The sequence below is a fragment of the Micromys minutus genome, assembly GCF_963924665.1.
Source record: "Micromys minutus genome assembly, chromosome: 18".
Lineage (NCBI taxonomy): Eukaryota > Metazoa > Chordata > Mammalia > Rodentia > Muridae > Micromys > Micromys minutus.
In genome coordinates this window covers 23,890,092-23,916,702 of record NC_137953.1, presented here as the reverse complement: position 1 = coordinate 23,916,702, position 26,611 = coordinate 23,890,092, and the positions used below count along the sequence as shown (strand labels likewise).

The 26,611-nt window shown below is 35.7% G+C and overlaps 1 pseudogene across 1 annotated transcript; it reads left to right on the top strand.

Moving 5' to 3' along the window:
• Window positions 1-447: 447 nt before the first annotated feature.
• LOC308432567 (vomeronasal type-1 receptor 90-like) lies at window positions 448-14,853 on the top strand (annotated as a pseudogene). The gene is made up of 2 exons: window positions 448-698; window positions 14,197-14,853. The product of its transcript is annotated as a vomeronasal type-1 receptor 90-like (transcript).
• Window positions 14,854-26,611: the final 11,758 nt, after the last annotated feature.

Below are 26,611 nucleotides of genomic sequence, written 5' to 3'. Positions count from 1 at the left end.
ATTCCCCTCGTTTTTCAATATGTTGTAATTATTTCCCATATCGACATAAGTTTTATTCAGTTCTACAAATGTGATTTCTGTGCTCATCACTACTGTTTCAGGTGTTCAGTATAAAGTGAGCAAATTTGAAGCAACAGGATTGTATTACTGAGTCATGAAACTTGGGTGCAATACAAGCTCACAAATTAGGAAATCTACATGAATACAGATGGATGCATTTAGTGTCTATAATAATGTATGTAGACCAGAGATACATAAAAGGCATATAGAAATGTAAAATCTCAAACAAAAAGTTAAAGAGACAAGCCAATCATAATTAATATGAAAAATAAATGAGGTTATAATTTTATTTCCAGTGTATCACATGCTTCATATATACTCTATTATTTTTTCAGATATTTGAAATAAACATCCACTATGTTCTTCAAATGAATACAATTTTCACTTATGTCCACATTGAAGAATGTCTTTGTTTCCAAGCTGGACTTGGAATCCTCGCAAATATGTTTCTTCTTTTATTCTATATTTGCATAATCCTATGTCACAGACCTAAGCCAACAGACCTGATCTCCTGTCAACTGACCTTCATTCACATAATTATGATCCTCACAGGAGGGGATATTTTGCTTACAGACTTATTTGAGACACTGAACATTAATAATGACTTCAAGTGTAAAGCAACTTTTTACATCAGCAGGGTGATGAGAGGCCTCACTATCTGCATCACTTGCCTCCTGGGTGTGTTCCAGGCTGTCACTGTCAGTCCCAGTACCTCTTTGTTGGCAAAATTTAAACAAAAAATTAAAAAATATATGATAAATGTTTTCTTATGTATCTGGTCTTTCAGTTTGTCCTACAGTATTAATTGGATCTATTATGTTCAAGGTTTTATTAATGTGAGTGAGACCAACCAGATGCAGGTCACTAAATCCTGCTCACTTGTCCAAAGGACCTCCATCATAAGGATATTGCTGGTTACAATAACAATGTCCAGAGATGTATTTCTTATAGGAATCATGCTGACTACAAGTACATACATGGTGATTATCTTGTTCAGACATCACAGGCAATGCAAGCATCTTCATAACATCAGCCACCTGAGAGCCTCCCCTGAGAAAAGGGCCACACAGACCATCTTGCTGCTGGGTGTTAGTTTTGTGGTCATGTACTGGGTGGACTTCATAATCTCATACACTGCAGTCCGGTTGTGGTTTTATGACCCAGTCATTCTGAGGGTTCAGATGTTTGTGATGTATGTTTATCTCACAATTACTCCTTTGGTCCAAATCAGTTCCGATAACAGAATAAAAATTATGCTGAAGAACATTCCTCAATGCACTGTCAAAGTTTCTTAGAAATGATTTATTCTTTTCTTTAAAAAGTTATTAATTTTTTTTTATTTATACCTGTGAATGTTGGATCAGCAATTATGTATGTGTGCATTCTTGGTCCTTAAAGATGTGAGATGATATCCATGACCTCACCTGGAGTTGAACATACAGATGGTTATAAAACATCATTCTTTGCAGCACTAAATATTTTTGGCTACAATAGTTTATTTTAATTTAGTGTTGCAGGCCCCACTTCCCACCGGCAGGAAAGCTGTGCAACAACAGGATTCTTCTGCAAACAACCTTTCTTGTACAGTTCTCTGAGCAGGGGACTCACACTCTGAGCAGGGGACCCACACTCTGAGCAGGGGACTCACACTCTGAGCAGGGGACCCACACGCTGAGCAGGGGACCCACACTCTGAGCAGGGAACCCACACTCTGAGCAGGGGACCCACGTCGAAGAAAAATGCACAGCTTATATATGCCTCGGAGACTCGTGTTGCTACCTGATTGGTGTGTCCTCCATTAGCTCATTAGCATGCCCCAAGAGTGGGCTGTGATGTCTGTGGCACATGTGCACTATGTCTCTTGGGCTGGGCAACAGCTCTGTTTGCTGAGTCATAGGCAGGAAGCTGGCGCCATCTATTGGTGAGGCACCAACGGCTCCCAACACATATGTAGCAGATATACAGCTCAGTCTTAATGTTGATTTTTCCAACAAGTGGTGCATCTTCCTGAAGTTGCTACCTGTCTTGAATTACATTCTCTGACAGAGCCACATTGTCTGGCCTCAGTTGGAGAGGATGTACCTAACCCTGCAGAAATGTTATATGCCTAGGTGGGTAATACAAAGGGTGGGGCACCAACTCTAAGAAATGAGAGATGAGGAATGGAATTCTGTGAGAGGGACACTGACTGAGATTTGTTTGACTGAATCAATAAATTAATACATAAATAAAATTTTGTAAAAATTAATCTATAATGCTTAAAGTAGCAAAGCAGGATTGTTCATATTTTTTAGTATTACACATATATGTTCTTTTGGCATTTCTGTTGCTGAGTTTTCAAGTAATTTTACACAATAAGTTGATATTTCTACATGAATGCTCATCCTCCCTTTTATTTAATAAAATGAATATTCCCTTACTACTAAGTAAATTAATATTTACTCAAAAGGAGCTCGTTCCTGAAATTGAAGTTTTAAACTTTCTTTCAAAAAGATTTTAATATACTCTGTATCATTAATAATAGTTGTAGCTTTAATGCTATTTTATAATGATAACTTCTCTGGGTTCATAAAAATACTCTGAATTTCAAGTTCACACTTTTTCGCTATAGTTAATTAATGAGATTTTTCTGCATATAGCATGTGCCTGTTTATTCCTGCCTCAATGTATTTACACTTATTAAAATATTATTGGTAAATAAAAATTGTTTATATAGTCATACATGTTGTGAATGAGTTAATTGGGTATCTGTATGGATGCATGTATGAACTGTGTGCACAATAACTATGTATATACATGATCACATGGAAGAACAGGAGACACTGCAGCCTGTCAGCTGCTGTTTCTGTTTGTTGCACTGTTGCTATTCATCTGCTATATTTAATAGAGCATCTCTATCTCCCTGTGACTTGTATCAAGATGGTAGTCACAGTATTCACTTGTCTCTGCCTTTCCAATTCACAGATTAGAAGTGTTCACCACCGTACCCCCCATTTAAAAATTATGCTTTTCTTTTATTGAGAAAAAAATTTCAAACAGAGTATATAGTCTGGTTAGAATTTCTGCTTCTCTTATTTCTTCCAGTTCCTCTTAACCCTCTACCTCATCCAAATAGACACCATTTTTCTCTATTTACTGAAAAATGAGGCATATAAGTAATAACAATAAAACAAGAAATGAGATAAATAAAGATAAATAAAAAACAATAAAACAAAAGACACAGAGGAAAATGTGTCAAAGCCAAAGCACTACAAACAGAAAGGGAAACACACAGTTTCACATAAGGATCTAATAATAGTCTGAAGTCCTAATATACATGCAAAGGATCAGGAGGACTCAGTTGAGGTTGTTTTGTGTTTTCCATGTACTGCATAGCATGGAGCTCACTCTTAACAGTGGATAGTTTCTACATAAAGACTCTCTTGGAGAAAATTAAAGTTTTATATGGAAGTGACTATCAAGGAATATTGCTTCTCAGTTATTCAGGGCTACACAGAAGATACTTAGATTGCAGGGTCCCTTTATTGTTTGTTCTTTGGTTCTAAGTAATCAATATTTTGTTCTGAAAGGATTTTTCCTGTGGAAAGGAGTTTAAAACTATTCCCACCGTTCTCATCAGTATTTATTAAACTGTTTTATGGTGGGACTGCTATTAAGTCTCTTCTGCTATTAGAAACTGCAATGAGACTAACTGCTCTCAGACTCTTATATGTCATCACTTAATTGGTTCTAGATAAGTGGGAACTGTTTCTTTCATAGAACCTACAAGCTCCTAAGACAAATATTTTACAAACTTTTAAAATCCATATCCTGGCAATCTGTAAATAATCACAGCTTGAGTTTTGGGGACCAATGTAAATCAGATAGTATTCTGTAATGAAGTGTTCCTTAAACCCAAAATCCACCAAGGACTTGATTCAGGTGAAATCACATCATAGTCTCTTTATTCAAGCTTTATCTTGAGCTCCCTGTCAAACCTGACACAGCAAGACAGGAAGGTGGAGAGCCCCAAGATTAGTTTCAAGCAAGCATTTATAGAAGAAGCAATCAAACATGTAAGGAGATTTCTAGCTTGGCACATATTTGATTGTGTGAGTCATTAAGGCCTTTCACATACGTGGCTGGTACTGGAAGCCAGATCACAAACTTAAGTTCTGTTTTCCTTTTAATCGATGATTGTTCAAAAGTGAAATGACAGGGGAAGACCTGAATCCTGGAAGTGCACATTTGTTGGGGAGTAAACTGGAAACTGGTGCTAGGTGCCAGTTTGTCAGTGCATTCTAGTTAACCCTTAAGTCAGGTTCTTTAAGATGGAGACTGAAGCCAAAACAAAAGGTTGTGAAGCCACTACACAAAGGCAACAGCTTTTGAAATAGCCCCTATTCAAATTTATGTAGTACCCACATGAAGCTTCATATCTGCTACATATGAAAGGGGGGCCCTAGGTTCAGCATGTTTATATTTATTGGTTGGTGGTTCAGACATTGGGAGCCCCATGTGTCAAGGTTAATTGACTCTGTAGGTCTTCCTATGAAGTTTCTGTCCCTCTCAAGATACACAATCCTTCTTGCTATTCTTCCATAAGGATTCCCAATCTCCACCCACTATTTCACGGTGGGTGTCTGTCTGTATCTGAGTCAGCTACTGGGTGGAACTTCTCAGTGGACATGATGCTCCTATCTGTAAGTATAAAAGAGTGTTATTAATTGTGTCATGAATTGGTACTTACCCATTGGATGTGTCTCTAGAGGGACTAGTTACTGTTTGAGCATTTCATCAATCTCTGCCCCCTCCTAGATGCCAGCATTACATGTAGACAGAATAAATTTGGGATGAAATATTTTGTGGGTGGGTTGGTGTATTGATGGTTCCAATAGGCTTCCTTTCTGATACAGGAGGTAGCCTCTTCATCTTCCATATTCCCAACTAAATCCTGGGTATCTCTCTTGTCCCAGGCAATGTCTTGTCCTAGAGATTTCACCCTTATCCCCACTCCCAACATTTTCAGATTTTAATTCATTTTCATGGCTGTCATATATAATGTCCTTTGACATCCCTCCTGAATTCTTCAATTCTACTTCTGATTGTCTTCCCTCCATTGGCCTCTTATGACTATTATACTCCTCCTTCTACATTAGATTCAAACTTCCTCACTTGGGACTTCCTTCTTGTTAAGATTCTTTGGGTCTGTGGAGTATATTATGCTACCTGTGTTTTATGGATAATATGCACTTATTAGTGAGTACATAGCATGCATGTTCTTTTGTGTCTTGGTTACTTTAGTCAGAATGGTCTTCTCAACTTCCATCCATTTGCCTGCAAAATTTGTGATGTCTTTGTTTTAAATGTCTGAATACTATTCCACTGTGTAAATATACATTTTCTTAATCCATTTTTCAGTTGAGGGACATCTAAGTTATTCCCATATTCTGGCTATTATGAATAAAGCTGTTGTGAATAATTGAGCAAAGACCTTGATGAGATATTGGAATATCTTTTGGGTATATGCCCAAGGATGGTATAGCTGGATGTTCAGGTATTTTCAATGTGGTTCTTCAAGTTTGCATTTCCATCAGCAGTGGAATAGTTTTCCCTCTTTTTCCTCATCCTAACCAGCATGAGCTAACTCTTTACTTTTTTATCTTAGCCATTCTGTTAGGTGTAAGATTGAACCTCAAACTATGTTCCTGATGTTTAAGGACTTTATACATTTCTTTAAACATGCTTCAGCCACATGAGTAATTCATATGTTGAGAATTCTCTTTTTAGTTCTGAACCCCCATTTTTATTTATTATTTTTTATTCTTTAATCCATTTTTGAAGTCTATACTTCATCCTCCTCTTGGTTTACCTCCTGACTGCTCCCTATCCCATACTTCCTCCTCCCCATCTCCAAGAGGATGTTCCCACACTCTACCCACATCCTAAGATGCCTCCATTCTCAATGGGGCCTCAAGCCTCTAGAGGGTTATGCTCATCTCTAACTGAGAACAGATTAGGCAGTTCTCTCCTGTATATGTGTCAGAAGCTTCACATCAGCTGCTGAATGCTGCCTGGTTGATGGCTCAGTGTCTGAGAGATCTCGGGTGTCCATGTCTTTTGAGACTGCTAGTTTTCCCATGGGTCTACCCTCCTCCACAACTCCTTCCAGCATTTCTCCCAATTCAACCCCTGATGAACCCTTGTGTCCACTGGATGGATACTAGTCGTCATATCTAACTGTTGGTCCTCCAAGTGGGCAGCAATTCTGTGCTCCTGTCTATAAGACACCACAGCATCAGTAACAGTGTTAGGGCCCCCTTGAACTGGATCTCAATTTCTGGCTGTCCGTGGACCTCTTTTCTCTCATGCTCTTCTTCATATTGTCCCTGCTGTGCCTTCATACAGCAACAATTATGTGTCAAAAGTTTTGACTCTGAGATCTCTAATTTTTGATATCTAAACATGACATTTAAAATGAAAGGGGTATTTAATTAGTCAGAGCCTTTATCTGGCATATAATGAAATGTTCATTAGATTTTTCATTGAGTTTATTTATGTGGTGAATTATATTGATGCATTTACAAATATTAAAACATTTCTGTAGCTCTGTGATGAAGCTTACTTGACTATGGTAAATGATTGTTTTGATGTGTTCTTGAATTCAGTTTGCAAGAATTTTATTGAGTATTTTTCTATCGATATTCATAAGCGATATTTGTCTGAAGTTCTCTTTTGTTGAGTCTTTGTGTGGATTAGGTGTAAAGTGTAATTGTGGCTTCAAAAAAAGTAAAGAAAAGAAATTAGATACTGTCCCTTGTTGGATACTATCCCTTGTTGCTACCGTCTCCGATCAGCAGAAAAGGAGCGACAACACAGCGTTTTTCTCAAAGCACTTTATTCAGGAACCTTACAGTATGCCAGTGAAAATCTTTCTGTCTCTTTCTGTCTCTCTTTCTGTTTCTGTTTCTGTTTCTGTTTCTCTTTCTCTTTCTCTTTCTCTTTCTCCTAAGTGCAGTCCCTTTTTATCCTCTCTCAACTCCACCTCCTCAGTCCATGTTGCGTGGCTGCAGTTCATAGGTCCGTGTCATTTGGCCTGATCTTATGTCATGGGTTCACCTGCGCAGCTCACACGGTGGGAGTGGCTAATCTTGGGGGCAGGAGGAAGTCAGGTGCTAGTCACAAGACTAGGCTGGAGTCCCAAGGGCCCTCTTGGGACTGCCGCCACACCGGCTCTCCACAGTCCCTTCTGATTATATTTTGTGAAATAGTTTTAAGAGTATTACTATTAGGTCTTCTTTGAAGGTCTGAAAGATTTCCACACTATAACCATCTGGCCCTGAGATTTTTGTTTATTTGTTTGGTTTGTTTGTTTTTGTTTGTTTGTTTTGAAACCTTTAAGGACTGATTCTATTTCCTTAAGAATATTGGGATCTGTTTTAACTTTGGTACCTGGTATCTGTCTAGAAAAAGTATTTATTTCATCTAAAAGATACAGTTTTGTTGAGTATAGGCTTTTGTAGTAGGATGTAATGATATTTTTAATTTCTTTACTTTTGGTTGTTATATAATTTTCTTAATTTAGATACTGTCTCTGTTTCCTTGGATAAGATTGGTTAAGGGTTTATCTATCTCATTGATTTTTCTTATGTACCAGCTACTTGTTTTGTTGATGGTTAGTATAGTTCTCTTTGTTTCTAAATGATTGTTTTGCATTAGGAGCTTTTGGCATTTTATATTTTCTTTGACTGTTTTGTCAATGTCTTATTTTACACCCATTAAGTGATGCAGATTGTATCACAATACCTTATTTCAAACTATATTACAGACTCAAAGTAAACACAAACAAACAAACAAATCACCACAGCACTAGCACCAAACATGACACATAGAAAAATGGAACACAACAGGATATAAAGACAATGGTTAATTCATTACTATGAACATAGTAGAGCATATGGCTTTCTGGTAAACTTTAGTATCTTTAGGGTATATGACAAGGAATGGTATAGCTGGGTTTAGAGTTATCTGCCTATCTGTCTGTATACCAATACCCGTGGTATTTATTACAATTTTTTTTTGTAATGCATCATGAGACCAGAGACATTGATTTCCTCCAAGAAGATTGTTTATTGTTGAGTATTATTTTTGGATGTCCTGCATTTTTTGTTTTTTTTTTTTTTTTCATATGACATTGAAAGTTGCTCTTCCATAGCTGTGAAAAGTTTTGTTGGAATTGTGGTGGGAAGTGCCATAAATCTGTAGGTTGCTTTTGGTAGGATAGTCATTTTGTATGAAGATAGTAAACTGTTTTTTTTTTTTTGAGTTAACTTTATATCCAGCCACTTTACTAAAGTCATTTATTATCTATAAAAGTTTTCTTTTGGAGTTTGGGGTTCGTTAATGTGTACTATCATATCATCTGGAAATATTGATATTTTGACATCATCTGTACCAATTTGTATCCCCCTGAATCTACTTTTATTGTCTAATTGCTTGAACTAGAAAAAAAATCAAAGAAAACATTCCAAAGGTAGCTAGAAAGTGAGCAGCTATGTCTTGTTCCTTAGTTTCTGTTGTTATGTCTCTGTTTTTATTTTTCATTTTATTAATTTGGATAAGGTATCTTTACCCTTTAGTTGGTTTGCTTAAGAGTTCATCTATCTTGTTGATTTTCCCAAGTAAGCTGCTCTTTGTTTTGTTGATTTTTTGTTTGTATAGTTCTCTTTCTTTCTAATTGCTTGATTTCAGCCCTCATTTTGACTATTTCCTACTGTCTAATCCTTTAAGTGTGTTTACTTCTTTTTATTCTAGAGCTTTCACATGAGCTGTTGAATCTTTCTCATTTCTTTATGAAGGCACTCAGTACTATGAATTTTCCTCTTGATACTACTTTACTTGTTTCCCATACCTTTGCTTATTCTGTATCTTCATTTTTATTGAATTCTAGAAAGTCCTCATTTTTTTTCTTAATTTTTTACCCTGACCAAAAAATTGAGTAAAGAGTTGTGGGCTTTCCGTTGGTATTGTTGGTTTTGAAGCCCAACCTCAGTCTGTGTTCATCTCATAAAATGCATAGTATTATTTCAACCTTCTTGTATCTGTTGAGGCTTGTTTCTGTCTGATTAAATATTCAATTTTGGACAACATTTCAATGGAGATAAAAAAAAGGTATAATATTCTCTTTTAAGTTGAAATGTTCTTAAATATCTCTTAAATACATTTGGCTCATAACCTCTGTTAGTTTCACTGTGTCTCTTTTTAGTTTCTATTTCAGGGACCTGTCCATCAGTGAATGTGTGGTGTTGGAGTCCCCAATATTATAATGTGAGATTCAATGTGTGTTTTGAGTTTCAGTAAAGTTTCTTTTACAAGTATGGGTAGCCTTGTATTTGGGACACAGATGTTCAGAATTGGAACTTTATCTTGGTGGATTTTTTTCTTTGTGACTATAAAGTGTTCTTCATCATGTCTTTTGAGAACTTTCAGTTAAAAGTCTATTTTTTGGATATTTGAATGGCTTCCCACACTGCTACTTATGACAATTTGACTCACAAATGTTTTTTCCAGTCCTGTACTCAGAGGTGTTTTGTGTCTTTACCACTGACATGTGTTTCATTTATGCAGAAAAATTCTGGATTATGTCAATCTGTCCAGTTTGTTGACCTGTGTTTTTTTATTGGAAATTGAGGCCATTGATATTGAGAGATATTAAATACCAATAATTCTTGTTTCTTTTATTTTTCTTATTAGAGGTTATATTATGTGTATGCAATTAACTTCTTTGGGATTTGTTATGATATGATTAATTACTTGTGCTTTTTGAGGATAGATGTTCACCTGGTATTGGAGATTTTTTTGTAATATTCTTTATAGGATTGAATTAGTTGAAAAATAATGTTTAAATTTGATTTTGTCAAGAAATTTTTGATTTCCTTATCTATGCTGATTGATAACTTTGCAGGGTATACTAGACCTTATGAAATTCTTAAGAAAATGTATGCATCTAGAGAATATCATCCTGAGTGAGGTAACCCAGTCACAAAAGGATAGACATAATTTGCAGTCACTGATAATTGGATACTAACCCCAGAAAGTTCTGAACACCCCAGAAACAACTTACAGACTATATGAAGTTCAAGAAAAACAAAGGCCAAAAAAAGAAAAGAAAAGCCATTATGCTTAATCTTTACACACCAAAAAAACTTTGACTATTTCCAGGTTACATCTTGTTTTATATGTACTTTATGCTCATTGTAACTAGTAAGATTTTAAGGCATACTATCAAACCTTTAAAAAATCAAGTACTGACAAAAATGTATTCATATACTTTTATGCAAAAATGCTTTTAAAATCTGTACACTTATATTTTCTTTTTTAAGTAAAGTTGTTCAATTTAAAAAATTGGGTCTCCTGATACATATTTGTTTAGAATGGCAATGTGTTCTTGGTCAATTAATCATTTGAATAGAATGAAATGTCCTTTTTTTAAATTTTCTGCTGATTAGTTTTAGTTCAAGGCCTAATTTTTCAGTTGTTTGGATGGTCACATCTGATTTTTTCCTGATTCCACTGCAGGAATTTTTATCATCCATTTACTTTAATGTAGAACCTAAGATGGGTTTCAGAAAGGCAACAGATAAATGTGAATTTATTCTTTTTTTTCTCTTTCTCTTTCAACCTTATTTTTTTTAAAGAGAGATACGTGTACAAATTTTTAAAGGCATTTTGACATAACAATATATTTTTGCAGTACTTCATTCTTTTAAAAGCTTGATAGTATGGATTGAAATCTAATAGTTACCATAAGCATAAAGTACATGCACAACAGAAAAAATATGGAAACAGAGTTTTCTTGGTGTGTATAGATTAAAATAATTATTTTTTGAATACCAAAAATTGCCACAAGGCTATATTCTTAGCTCTTGGATTATTAATTATTCAAGGTTAAGGAGTACCACACTTTGAGAGGGTCCAATACTCTTATTATTTTTTTTTCCTCAGAAAGACTGAATCATTCACTTTTTGCCCTTTGTTCTGATTCTTGATTCAATAAGTTGGTCTCTGACTTTGGGGTAGAGAATTGAGATGATTTATATTAAAGTGTTATTGATATGTGTCTTATTATAGTCATCATGTTATTAATATTTGGTTATGTGTCAACAGTGATACTGTGTGTTATAATGATTATGGCTTCATGAATTTTTCAACTGTCTCTCTTTTATGCTTTTTCTACATTAAGCCAAAAATATTGAAGCCCTTATTAACTTTAGTTTGTTGGGTATAAAATTTCTGTTGGCTGTCTATATTCTGAAATATTGTTGTTCCTTCAGCAGAGCATTAGTTTTGTTACCTATATTATTGATTGCATTAGTTTGGCTGTCAATTATCACTTGGGATATATTGCTGCAGGCTCATCTGCCTCTAAGAGTTTACCTGGAGTGGTCAGCAGTTCCTACTCCAAACATTTTGTTGTAATTGGGGAACTTCATCTTTCCTCACAATGGATTTTCTTTATTTGGGATTTGCAGTTTTCTCTTACAGTTTCAATATCCTTTCCCATTCTGTATTCTTAGTGATTTAACTATAAAATGCATAGAAAATTTTATTCTGCTTTTGACTTTTCTGTTTTTCTTGTGCTTTTTTGGCGATATGCCTGCGCATTTAGACTTGTCTCTTTTGTGGTTTTATTGCAGCTATCTTTGGCATTTACTTGGTATTATTTTTCTTTACCTATGCCTAGAATTTGAAGTTTTGACTTGTGCCATAGTCTACCACATGCAAACCATTTTAGGCATGTACTATGTCACTGAGCTACATACCAGCCACACAGAATATTTTATCCTGATAATACATTTGCAGAATCTTACTTCCATGTGCTAAGCAAAAAAAGTTGCTTTTCTGAATTAATTTTTGAGGAGGTGGCTATTACTTAACTTTGTCACAAGTGCTGCTAATTTCTCAGTGAGACACTGAAGTCACTTTAAAGAAATTATGGAGGGGACTGTGGAAGTTTTGCAACTTATGAAAGATACCTTAGGGAACCTTAAATGTTTTCTACTTCTTTAAAGTAATATATTATTGTGGTTACTTTTGTTTTGTTCACAAAGGCTGGAATCAGGTAATCCACACAGACATATATTGCCTTAAAAGTATTGATTATACATGGGAAACCTAGAACTCAGCTGCTCCTACTTTACAGATTTCCTGTAATTAGGGAAGTTCATTTTTCCAATTGATTGTCCCACTTTGTAAGAATCTCAAAGTCAAAATTATCTTATCCCGAGGACAGGATTATTATGGGACTACAGGGAGATTAGCTAATGACATTTCTTCCTTATAACCACTTCTTAGAGACTTGTTCTACAATAATGTTTGTCAAAGGCCGAGAATGGTGAGTGGTTCTTTTGCTCTTCATTATAGTGAGAGCTGTAAGTAGGTGATAGAAGGAAGTGAGAACTTCTGTACTGAAGGATTTGAGAAGTCTCTGCTTAGAATATTCCATTTGAGTCATAATGTATAATAAGCACTTAACAGATGAATGTAGGCATGGAGGTGTAAGTTGTAACCATTTGTAAAAGAACTCAATGTAATCTCTGATTATATATGTGACACTAGAATAAGAGTATTGGAAAGAGGACAGGCATCTAACAGAACGGAGGAGAGACAGGAATGGCTAAAGGGTAAAGTTCATTCAATGGGTATTGTATACTGAATGAACATGTCATAAAACCCATCATTTTCGATGTATGTGCATGTAAAAAGTCACTCCAGATTCAATAACTTAGAGAGCACATCTTAAGGAGGATACTCCTGATTGTGTACTCTGTGAATTCCACCTGCCAAGTGTGTTAATTTTTAATTCCTGTAACAAAACACTGAAATACCTTAAAAGGTAAAAACAAATAACACACATTTATTTGTATTCAGAAATAAATTTATAGTATTAAGCTGCCTTTAAATTGTGTTTTATATTTCCTTATTTTGCAACTTATTCTGGTTAACTGAGTATATATATTTACTACAATGAAACTTAACATAGGAATATATAAGAAATATTAACTAATTTAATGTTTATCAGTAATTCTCAAGTTTGTTGTTTGCATTCACTTGGGAACTCTTATGAAAATTTCAACTCAAGGCATAGGAAATTTTTAGGTATTATCAACATGATTTAATAAGTTTTTCTAAGAATTTGAGATACTTTTTACTACATGGCAAAGATCTCTAATAAAGTAAATATTTTCTATGTATTTCAAAAGCATCTGTGAATTTCACATTACTTATTTAATAATCCATGTAAGCTTATTGTTCAAACAGGTGATCTGTATAAATTCCAGTAGATGATTCAGTGTTTCAGTGAAAAGGGAATTCATATGGAATGTGAGACAGAATTGTCTGATGTTTAGAGCTGCTTTAGTGATTTTTCCCCCAGATCAACATACATTTTGTCCAGTTACATGAACATGATTAATATTCTGTAGTCATCACTACTGTTTTAGGAGTTCACTATTCAATGAGAAAATTGAAATATGTAGTATTGTATTTCTAAGACATTCTACTCAGGTCCATGAGACAAAGTGTTCATTTCATAGATATATGATTATGTAGGCATTTATTATCTACAATTTTTATATCCAACAGAATCATGAGTAGAATATAGAAATGCTGTTAAGATGAATATGCTCTCCAGTTATGTCCATCTTAGAGAATGTAATATATGATGAACAGTCTGGAATATCAAAAGTTGAAGAAACAGATTAATGAAAAATTAGTAGAGAAAATTGAATAATAATAGAAACAAACTGTCCAGTGAATCTCAAGTTTCACATATACAATCTTTTTGTTTTCAGATATTTGAAATCGACTTCTGCTATGCTGTTAAGATGAATATGCTCTCCAGTTATGTCCATCTTAGAGAATATCCTTTATATACAAGCTGGACTTGGAGTCCTAGCCAATATGTTTCTTATTTTTTTCTATACTTCCATAATTCTAGGTCACAGACCTAAGCCCATGGACCTGATCTCCTGTCAATTGACCTTCATTCACATAATGATGATTCTCACTGCAGGGGATAATTTGCTTGCATATATATTAGAGTCACTAAAATTTGGGAATGACAACAAATGTAAGACAATTTTTTACATACACAGAGTGATGAGAAGCCTCTCTGTCTGCATCACCTGCCTCCTGAGTGTGTTCCAGGCTGTCACTATCAGTCCCAGTAACTCTTTGTTAGCAAAATTTAAACAGAAAGTAAAAACACACATCATCTATGCTTGTTTCTTTGTTTGGTTTTTCAATTTGTCATTCTGTTGTAGGTGGGTCTTCTATGTTGCTGCTTTTACAAATGTGAGTGTGACCAACCAGATGAAGGTAACTAAATCCTGCTCACTCTTACCCATGAACTACATCTTCAGGGGACTAAATACAACAGTAACAATGTCCAGGGATATAATTCTCATAGGAGTCATGCTGACCACAAGTACATACATGATGATTATCTTGTGCAGACATCAGAGGCAATGCAAGCATCTTCATAGCATCAGCCATCTGAGAGCATCCCCTGAAAAAAGGGCCACCAAGACCATCTTGTTGCTGGTAGTGTTCTTTGTGGTCTTGTACTGGGTAGACGTCATCATCTCATTGACCTCGATCTTTTTATGGATGTATGACCCAGTCACCCTGACTGTTCAGAAGTTTGTGCTGCATGCCTATCCCACAGTTACTCCTTTAATACAGATCAGTTCTGATAAGAGAATAATCAGCATGCTGAAAAACCTGCACTCCAAGTCACTAGATGCTCTTTAAAATGATTATTTTTCTTCCTTTAACAATGATTCACTTATTTTTACGTACAAGAGTTATACATTTCCTAAATTACAGATACTTCATAAACTTCAGTTGTTCAAAGTGACATTCTTCATATGATTCAAATAAAAATTGTGGTATCATATACATATATTCATTTGATATTACAGATGCCAAATACTATAAACTTTTTAAATTTTTTTCTTTATGTTTTTATTACATATTCTTTGTATTTACATTTCAATTGTTATTCCTGTTCTGCTACTTCCTCTCCCCTTCTCTCCAGGATGGTGCTCCCTCTCCCAACTACCCTTTCTACCTCAGTGCCTTGGCATTCCCCTAAACTAGGAAAAAGCACCTTCACTGGACCAAAGACCTCTTCTCCTACTGAGGCCAGACAATGCTAACCTCTGCTACATATGCAACTGTGTTCATTTTATGGAACACAAGAATTATCTTCTTTATTATTTTTGCTTTATCTTATAAGTGTCCTTGATGCTGAGAATATTCAAAAAAACTCCTCACTGACACTTACATTGTCAGCCTTTTCTTGGAACTGTTTTAATCTTTTTTTTTAACTTTATTTTACAAAGCAAAGATAAATGTACAGATTTTAAACATTTTTTGCTTAAAATTATACAATTTTTGTCAGTACTTTTTTTCAGATTTTAACATAATTTTTACATAAAACTATATGAATATATTTTTTAGTCAGTACTTGATTTTTTTCAAGGTTTGATTGTATGCCTTGAAAACTTAATAGTTACAATGAGCTAAAGTACATGTAAAACAAAATGTAACATGAAAATAGTTAAAGTTTTCTTGTTTTGTTTTGTTTTCTTTATTTCTTGGACTTCATACAGTCTGTGGGTTGTTTCTGGGGGAGTGCAAGCCTCTGGCGTTAGCATCCCACTATCAGTGACTGCATATTATGTCTGTTCTTTTGTGACTGGGTTCATCTATAAAGATTTGTCAAAATCGGAGCATTAATTCTATTTACTAACTCAAATTTTTCTAGATAATGAAGTTAATGAAAATTTATATTTTCCAATTTTAACCACTGTTACTCAATTAGTCTCCTATAAAACTTTTTTCTGTATGTTTACATGCACCTTCCTTAATTTGTATTTATTGAAATATTATTGGCAAATAAAAACATTTGTGTATCGATACACATGTACAGTTTGGATTTGGTGAACACGTTTATGCTTGTGTAAATGTGCACCTACAAACATGGTGTGTTCATGTAGATGTGGTGGGCAAGATAAAACCTTGGTTGTTCTTTAGAAGCCATTTTCATCATGCTCTGTTAAAGTATGTCCGTTCTGTATCTGGAGCCTACAAAATAAGCTCTTACCAGTAGGATTGTGCCAGATTTGAATTCTTCTATCTCTTCCTCTTCTGTTATGGGATCACTAGGTTTATACCATTACCCACCATTTAACAAATATGTTCTTCTAATTACTGGAAAGTTATTTTTCACAAATATATTCTGATTAGATTTTCCTCTTTTTCTAGTCCTCTCAGTTCTCACTCGCCTACTCTCCCTTCTAAATTCACGCACTTTTTGTTTCTCCTTAGGAAACAAAAAAGGGCATATAATCAATAATAATAAATTAAATGTCAATAACTCAATAATATAAAACAAATTTAAAACAAAATAGGGGAAAACGCATTAGGAAAAGTCAAAGAAAGAAAAAGAAACACATTCAGTAGGAGGCAATGAAAAGACATAGAAGCTATCAAGTTCAACACAATATCCTTATAGGAGTGCAAAACCTGGGCAGCTCCTAAAGGTTGAAAACTGGTGAGTAGGCAATATAGGCAGCCAGGGAGCAGAGAGATCTCTGCAGAGTGTGCACAGAAAGTGCACCCCCTGGCCTGCCCTGCCTGATCCAGGTACCAGGAAAACAAATTTGGAACTTCTGTTCCCACCAGGAAACTCTGAGGCATAGAACAGGGCTCGGCCCATCTGCCACCTGGACCAGTGGAGATCCAGTGACAGACCAGATACAAGGGAAAGGCAAGAACATATCACTAACAACAAAATGGCAAGAGAAAAGCAAAAGAATATATCCCAAGGAAACCAAGACAACCTGGCAACACCAGAACCGAGCTCTCCCATAACAGCAAACATTGGAATGCCAAACACTCCAGAAAAAAAAGACGCAGACCTGAAATCATACCTCAAGATGCTGATAGACATACTTAAACAAGAACGGGAGGAAAAGCAAAAAGACTCAGAAGCTTTTAAAGAGGAAACAAGAAAAACACTCAAAGAACTAGAGGAAAACAGAACCAAAGAGATGAAGGAATGGAAGAGGGAATTTAAAATGGAAATTGACACGATAAAAAAAAAAAAAAAAAACACTAAAAGAGATAACCCTAGAGGTAGAACACCTAAAAAATAAATCAGGAATCACAGAAGCAAGCATTTCCAATAGATTAAAAGAGATGGAAGAGAGAATCTCGGGGGCAGAAGAGAACATTGCAAACATAGACAAAACAGTCAGAGAAGATGCAAAAAACAAAAAGCTCCTAAGCCAAATTGTCCAGGAAATCCAGGACACAATGAGAAGACCGAACCTAAGGATAATAGGAATAAAAGAGGGAGAAGAGTATCAACTAAGAGGCACAGTAAATATCTTCAACAAAATCATATAAGAAAACTTCCCTACCCTCAATAATGAGATGACCACGAGCATAAAAGAAGCCTTCAGAACCCCAAATAGGTTGGACCAGAAAAGAAATACCTCCTGACACATAATAGTAAAAACACCAAGTGCCCAAAGCAAAGAAAGAATACTAAAAGCAGTAAGGGGAAAAAGGTCAGGTAACATATAAAGGCAGGCCAATCAGAATTACACTCTATTTCTCAACAGAGACTATAAAAGCTAGAAGAGCCTGGACAGACATCATGCACACGCTAAGAGAACACAAGTGCCAGACCAGGCTGCTATACCCAGTAAAACTATCAATCACCATCGATGGAGAGATGAAGATATTTCAAGACAAATCAAAATTTACACAATATCTGACCACAAACCCAGCACTACAACGAATTATAGGTGGAAAGCCCAATACAATGAGAGAAAATATAGCCTAGTAAAAACAAGAAAACTCCTAAACAAGAAAGCCAAAAGAAGAAAAAGACACAGACACAACTCAACCCACAAAAGTAATAATAGCAGAAAACAGAAACAACTATTCCTTGATATCTATTAACATAAATGGACTCAACTCCCCAATAAAGAGACATAGGCTATCAGACTGGATACATAAACAAAATCCAGCCTTTTGACACAAAAATACACAACAAAATCCTGGAAAACCAAATCCATAAAAAAGATCATTCATCATGACCAAATAGGCTTCATCCGGGGGATGCAAAGATGGTTTAATATAAGGAAATCCATCAACATAATCCACCATATAAACAAAATCAAAGATCAAAATCATATGGTCATCTCACTAGGTGCTGAGAAAGCATTTGACAAAATAAACACCCCTTCATGTTAAAAGTACTGGAAAAAACAGGAATCCAAGGTCCATAATTAAACATAATAAAAGCAATATACAGCAAACCAACAGCCAACATCAAACTTAATGGCGAGAAACTTGAAGCAACCCACTAAAATCAGGGACTCGACAAGGCTGCCCACTCTCCCCCTACCTATTCAACATAGTACTGGAAATCCTGGCTGGAGCAATTAGACAGCAAAAGGAGATCAGGGGGATACAAATCAGAAAGGAAAAGATAAAAACATCACTCTTTGCCGATGACATGATAGTGTACTTAAGTGACCCCAAAAATTCCACCAGAGAACTCCTACAGCTGATAAACAATTTCAGAAAAGTGGCTGGATACAAAATTATCTCAAAAAAATCAGTAGCCTTCCTATACTCAAAGGACAAACATGTGGAGGATGAAATTAGTGAAAAGGTACCCTTCACAATCATCACAAAAACTATGAAATACTTTGGTGTGACTCTAAATAAGCAAGTGAAAGACCTGTATGACAAGAACTTCAAATCTCTAGAGAAGGAAATTGAGGAGGATCTCAGAAAATGGAAAGATCTCCCATGCTCATGGATTGGAAAGATCAACATTTTAAAAATGGTCATCCTACCAAAAGAAATCTACAGATTGAATGCAATCCCCATCAAAATTCCAACCCAGTTCATCATGGAATTGGAAAGATCAATGTGCAATTTCATATGGAATAACAAAAGACCTAGAATAGCGAAATCCATCCTCAACAACAAAAGAACATCTGAGGGAATCACTATCTCTGACCTCAAGCTATATTACAAGGCAATTGTGCTGAAAACTGCTTGGTACTGGGACAGAAATAGGCATGTGGATCAATGGAATAGAATAGAAGATCCAGAAATGAGCCCTCATGTATATGGTCACCTGATTTTTGACAAGGGAGCTGTAAACATTCAATGGCAAAAGGACAGCCTATTCAACAAATGGTGCTGGTCCAACTGGCACTCAGCATGCAAAAGAATGAAAATAGACCCTTTCTTATCTCCTTGTACAAAGATCAAGTGTAAGTGGATCAAAGATCTCCACATTAAACCAGATACACTGAAACTATTATATGAGAAACTAGGGAAAACCTTAGAACACATAGGCACAGGAGAAAATTTCCTGAACAAAACATCAGTGGCTCAAGCTCTAAGGTCAAAGATTAACAAATGGGACTTAATGAGATTGCAAATTTTCTGTAAGACTAAGGACATTGTCAAGAAAACAAAACGGCAACCAACACAATGGGAAAAGATCTTTACCAACACCACATCAGATAGAGGCCTAATACCCAAGGTATACAAGGAATGCAAAAAGCTAGACACCATAGAATCAAATAACCCTATTAAAAATGGGGTACAGAGCTAAACAAAATGTTCTCAGTTGAGGAACATTGAATGGCTGAGAAATATCTGAGGAAGTGCTGGACATCCTTAGCCATCAGGGAAATGCAAGTCAAAACAACCCTGAGATTCTACCTCATACCAGTCAGATTGGCCAAGATCCAAAACTCAGATGACAACAGATGCTGGCAAGGTTGCGGAGAAAGAGGAACACTTCTCCCCTGTTGGTGGGGTTGCAAACTAATACAACCACTCTGGAAATCAGTCTGGCGATACCTCAGAAAATTGGACATAATACTACCTGAAGACCCAGCTATTCCACTTCTGGGCATATACCCCAGATACACCTTAGTACACAATAAATATATATGCACCACAATGTTCATAGCAGCTCTATTTATAATAGCCAGAAGCTGGAAGGAACCCAGATGTCCTTCAGAAGATGAATGGATACAAAAATTGTGGTACATTTGCACAATGGAATACTACTCAGGCACCAGAAACAATAACTTAACCAAATTTTTAAGAAAATGGCTGCATCTAGAGAATATCATCCTGAGTGAGATAACGCAGTCACAAAAGTACAGACATAATAGGCAGTCACTGATAGTGGGATGCTAACCCCAGAGGCTCGCACTGCCCCAGAAACAACTCACAGACTGTGTGAAGTCCAAGAAATAAAGAAAACAAAACAAAAAAAAAAAATAGTCATGCTCAATCCTTACCCACAAAGAACACATTGACAAATTCCGGGTTGTACCCTTGTATTACATGTACTGTCTGCTCATTGTAAAAAAAAAAAAAAAAAAAAAAAAAAAATCTTTACACACAGAAAGCTTTGACTATTTCCAGGTTGCATCTTGTTTTATATGTACTTTATGCTCATTGTTACTGGTAAGATCTTTATCACACTATCAAACCTTTAAAAAAAAAAAGTACTGACAAAAATGTATTGTATAATTTTATGCAAAAAGGCTTAAAATCTGTACATTTATCTTTGTTTTGTAAAATAAAGTTGTTTAAAAAAAAGAATGTGGATGCATCTAGAGAATATCATTGTGAGTGAGATAACCCAGTCACAAAAGAACAGACATAATATTCAGTCACTGAGAATTGGATACTATCCCCGGAAAGGTCTGAACGCCCTAGAAACAACTCACAGACTATATGAAGTTCAAGGAAAAAAAGGAAAAGAAAAAAAAGAAAAGAAAATGAGAAACCATTGTGCTAATCTTTACACACCAAGTAACTTTGACTAATTACTGGTTACACCTTGTTTTACATATACTTTATGCTCATTGTAACTAGTAAGATTTTAATGCACAGTATCAAACCATTTAAAAAAATCAAGTACTGACAATAATGTATTTGCATACTTTTATGCAAAAATGCTTAAAATCTGTACATTTTTCTTTGTTTCTTAAAATAAAGTTATTCAATTTAATAAAAAATGAAGATCAATAAACTATGAACTAAAGTAAAAAAAAAGGAGTGCAAAACCTTAAGTTGTGTGTGTTTGGGGTGGTGTGTGTGTGTGTGTGTGTGTGTGTGTGTGTGTGTGTGTGTGATCATCTTCTGCAGTACAGACTGATTTATTTCCCCATGTCAGAAACCCCTTGAGGAAATGAACATCACAATTTCAACTGGTTACCAAGGAAGATAGTTGTTGAGTAACAGATGTCTGGTATAACTTCCACCTGAGAACACTCTAAGGTGCAATCTGTCCTGTCCCTGTGCATGCTGCCACAGTCTCTTGGCTTGTATGTAATCATTGTGCTGGGTTTTGAAGGCTTAATTTCCATGGCATCCTCTGTCTACTGTGTTTTGTGCTTACCACCACTCCCAGAGAGTTCTCAAAGCCCTGAGCAAAAGAATTTAACGGAGACATCCAATACAGAACTGAGTTTCTCAAGGTCTCTCACTCTCTACATATTTACCTGCTGGAGGTTTCTGTAGTTCTTACAATCTGCTGAGTGAGGAAGCTTCTGTGATCATGATTTACCAAGACTCAGATCTATGATTCCAGTATAGTGTCATTAAGAACATTTTATAGCTACATTCATTTACAAGAACACCAGTATTTGATTTTGTCCTTGGCCCTGGCTTATCTAGTCTTAGATTCTTGACTATTCAAGCAGTTTTAGAAATGGCCACATACTATGTAGTGCATGATTTAAATTAAACCAGATATTTGTTGGTTAGTTCAAAGACTTTTTATCACTGTTGCACAATCATATCTTGCTGGTCAGTCACTAATATATGTTCAGAGTTTTTTATAAGTAGGTTGGTGTCTAAGTTTATCTCCTTGTACTATGCATGGTACTGTTGAATATCATGAACTCTGAACAGTTAAAGTGAAGCACCCCTATACTTAACAACCTCCATTTCTCCATGTTCAATGAGTTTTGTAACTGATATCCTCGGGTATATGGTTTTAGCATTGCTTTGTGGAGAGCAAACAATCGCCTTGACAATTTACTGTGTTGTGTGGAGTTTCCCATGTAACTTCTTTTGAAAATATCTTAATTAAATGTAAGCAAGTCACAGAACTGGGAGCTTCATTTGGTGATGATATATTTCACTTTGAACTCCTCTGCCAGGAGCCTCCCTGCTTAGAGAGGGCAGAGGTAGAATGCACAAAGTAGGATTCTCATGATAGCTTTAAAATCTGAGGATCTCAGGAATTTCTAGCTCTCTAAATGTGCTGAAATGCTGATGATAACTTCTAAAATGTCCTACAAAGTTTCTTGCTCTTTCTGGTGGTAATAGGCTGCTAGTTTAGGGGACTGACATATGTAACCCAACAGCAGAGTATTGAGTAATGAGGCCTTTGTTCTATTTCTGCAGTATCTGCAGGGCTCTAACTTTCAGCCTGCTAGTCTGAAGTCCCAGGAAGAAACAAGGACACTTATAACAATGATTATAATGTTTATTACTAAGTTGTAGAACATTTCCTAGGAGAGCTATTTTAAGGGACATAGCAAAAACATCCTAAGCCTGGAAAGGCAAACATTCTTCCAAGTGAGGAAAGAAAAAAAATTTTTAGTAAGGGAAAAATTCTACTAAGGAAAAAGTTTTTTCAATCTCCCTCCCATCTCTTTTTCTTGATACTTACACCTCTTTCAGAACACATGATCACATGTTACTATATTCATCACAAGTTCACACAAAAAATCAAGTGATAAATTGAAATAGAAATTTACAAGAGAGAATGTTTACAAGCATGTCCATTAGGAGTAATTTTCTGGCTAAATATTTGTCACAGATCACAGCTCTGTAGGTTTAAAACCATAACTAAATCATTATTGAGGTTTTGTATAGATAAAATCAGTCAATATTTTACCCTCTGTCCTGGTGCCTACAATATATTCTTAGTTCCCTTTTTATGACCTTTGGTTAATTGTTTTACAACCTATTGAAATGTGCTCTAAGTAAGAGAAAGTCTGGTTTCTATCTAAGACCCATTAACTAGTGACACCTGGAAGACTGCAGAATTCTCATTGCAGTTTTGACTATCTCAGAGGGACCTAATAGCAGTACTACTATAAAAGAACTTAAGAAACATTGATATAATTTTAGGAATTTTAATAGGTTCATCATTAAGACTTAAGAAGTCATTTATTTGTCTATACAACATCACTACAAGACATCTTCATAGATCTCCAGATATCTGCTCCAAAGGGGTATTCTATTACTTAATAATTATTACATATATTTAATAATAACATGAAAAGCATATTAATAGCAGGAATCTTTCCAAAAATTAATCACTTACTTCCTTGATGAATGAGGGCAACCCAGTCATTATATAAGAATCTGAGGCATGCCATCTCAGAATTATCACCTGCTAGTTATTGGCATGTCCTGTTATAGATCCTAACAAGGTGGAAGTGGGAGCACCTGCATAGAAGCAGGGAAGAGGGGAGATGGGATAGATTATTTGCAGGGATGAAACTGAGAAACTGATATAAATAAATAAAATATCCAATAAAATAAAACAATCAAACAAATAAATATATAAATAAGAACTGCAGGTATAAAAACGGAGAAGAGACTGAAAGAAAGGAGGTCCAATGACTGGCCCAAATTCAGATACATCTCTTGGGGGTGGGCAAGAACCAAGGTCTGACACTACTGTGCTATCATGAGCTTACAGATGGGAGCCTATGTGGCTGTTCTCATAGAGTGAAAAAGCTGAGTGAAAGAGAAGCAGATACTTACATTCAATTATTGGACAGAAGTTGGGGAGCCCTTTGGGTGAATTAGGGGAAGAATTGAATAAATTTAAAAAGCAAGAGCAACCCCATAAGAAGACCAGCAGTTTCAACTAACCCAAACCCCAAGGAGTTCCAAGAGACAGAGCCACTAACCAGGAGCATGTCCCAGGCCCTGAGAAGAGATCTCCTTCATCTGGCCTCATAGAAGATGTGCTGAATTCTTCAGATCCTTAAATCCAGAGAAGAGGGAGGTCTGTTAGTGGGAGAGCAGACTCTTGGAGGCAAGAGGGAAGAGGAATAGAATGAAGAACTTTAGGAGTGAAGACTGAGAGGGGAACCAACTAGAATGTAAATAAAAATAATTTAAACAAAAAATAGTGCTTGAGAGTTATTTAATTTGCATTTCCCAGACAACTAAGGATGTTGCACATTTCCATATCTGCTTGTCAATCATTTTTGAGAATTCTATATAGCTCAATACTCCATTATTTTAGTTAGGTTATTGTTGGTGGGTTGTTGATGTCTAATTTCTAAAGTTTCTTGAATATTTTGGTAATTTGCTTTCTGTCATATGTAGATCATTTCCAAATCTACAGACTGCCTTTTGTTATATTTGCAGTGTCCTTTGCTGTACAGAAGCTTTGCAGTTTTGACAGGAGCCTGAGATAGCTGTCTCATGAGAGGCTCTTCCAGAGCCTTATCTGTACAGATGCAGATGCTTGCAGCCAACAATCTGACTGAGCACAAGGACCCCAATGAAGAAAAGGAAAGAAGGAAAGAGCTGAAGTGGTTTGCAACCTCAAAGGAAAAGCAAAAATATCAACCAACGAGACTTCCTAGAGTGCACAAGGAAAAAACCACCATGGAAAGAAAACACATGAAGAGACCCATTGCTCCAGCTGCATATGTAGCAGATGATGGCCTTATCTGGCCTCAGTGGGTGATGACCTTCACTTGTGAAGGTTGAGTGCCACAGCATAAGGAAATGCTGTGGGATGAAGGAGGAAACAAGAGGAAAGGGAATGTGACAGGTTGTTAGTAGAGGAAAAACTGTAAATGGAGATACTACTTGAAATGTAAATGAATAAAATAAACCAATAAAATCATTTTAAAAGTCCTTGAATTTTGTTTATAATTGTGTTTCTATCTCTAATGTGCATGTGATTTTCAACAAGTCCCCAAAGCTGTTACTTTCTACTCATCTTTAGAAACATCATACTCTCATCTATATAGTAAATTAGCCTGACATCTTCAGGATGAACAAGAGGATCAATATCTCTTTGAATGAATTTATAATATAATGAGAGAAAATTGATGTAGTTTGAGATAAAATTACTCTTGGAATTGCCAAATGAAAACAAAATTGTTCTTGGTAGAGATTATGAACATATATTCTTAGAAATCATATGTGAGGTCACTATCTGCTTATATGTATCAGGGGCTATATAAATAGGCTCAAGAAGATGAATCCCATCTGGTTATCAATTGCAATTGTAGGCACTTCCTCGATGAGTTAATCATAGTCACCTCTCATTCTTCATAAAATAAAGAGCCACCATGGAATTCTCCATCTGTTTTCTATACTGGCCTGTAGTAAAAAATATTTTCTAAAAAATTCTGGCTCAGGCTTTCTTCTGACTTTAAACCATTTATGTTCCAAGATGAAACACACACACACACACACACACACACACACACACACACACACACACACACACTGCCCTTATATTTTATATCAGAGTAGCTATGCAACTGCCTACCCTCCACGTTATTAGAGTCTACCTCCTATCCATAACTGACATTATCACTTACAATATTTCATTGGGCTTGACTTAGCTCCAATTATGGAGCCTTCTGGGCCAGATTTGCTTGGCCCTAGGTCATGGCAGCTCTCTTTATCTTTACTCCAGCTTCTTCCCTGTTTCCTGCTGCAAACCATGAAATAATATAGAAAAATAAATACAGAAAAACAGTGAAAGACATAGTGTCTGTGGTGGTAAGAGAGAAAGAGGAAAGGATGGAGATAGGGAGAGAGGGAGGGAGGGAGGGAGACAGAGGGAGAGAGACAGAGGAAGAGAGAGAGAGAGAGAGAGAGAGAGAGAGAGAGAGAGAGAGAGAGAGAGAGAGAGAGAAGAAAGTTCACCCAAGACTTCCCACGTACTCAACTTCCTGGTGAAAGGTAAGTATCCTAATTCTCATATAAAAATATTACAAGCCTAGGCCACACCTCATCTTGGGTATTGAAATCAACTACTGTTAATGGATTGATGTTAATCTGTGTTTTATATACATTTATTGTACATTTTCTTTTATAGACACTATGTGTCCTAAATTTGATAAATACTGTTTTTAATAATGGGAATGACTTATTGGTCAAATGTTCCCTTGATTAGAATAAAAAATCCAATTTCTGATTAGTTTTAGTTCAAAGTTTATTTTGACACGTTAGGATAATGGCATCTGCTGCATTCCTGGTTCCATTGGAGTACTTTCTTCTATCCTTTTACTGGAGGATTAAGGCCATTAAATAAATACTTTTTTGCTTTTGAATAACTTTAAAACATGTGTTTTAGTTCTGGCCATTCTACTTACTGTTCATGTTTGGTGTTCTGTTCTCCATGGTGTGTTGTGTTTTCACACCTGTAACTTCACTTTTGCCAAAG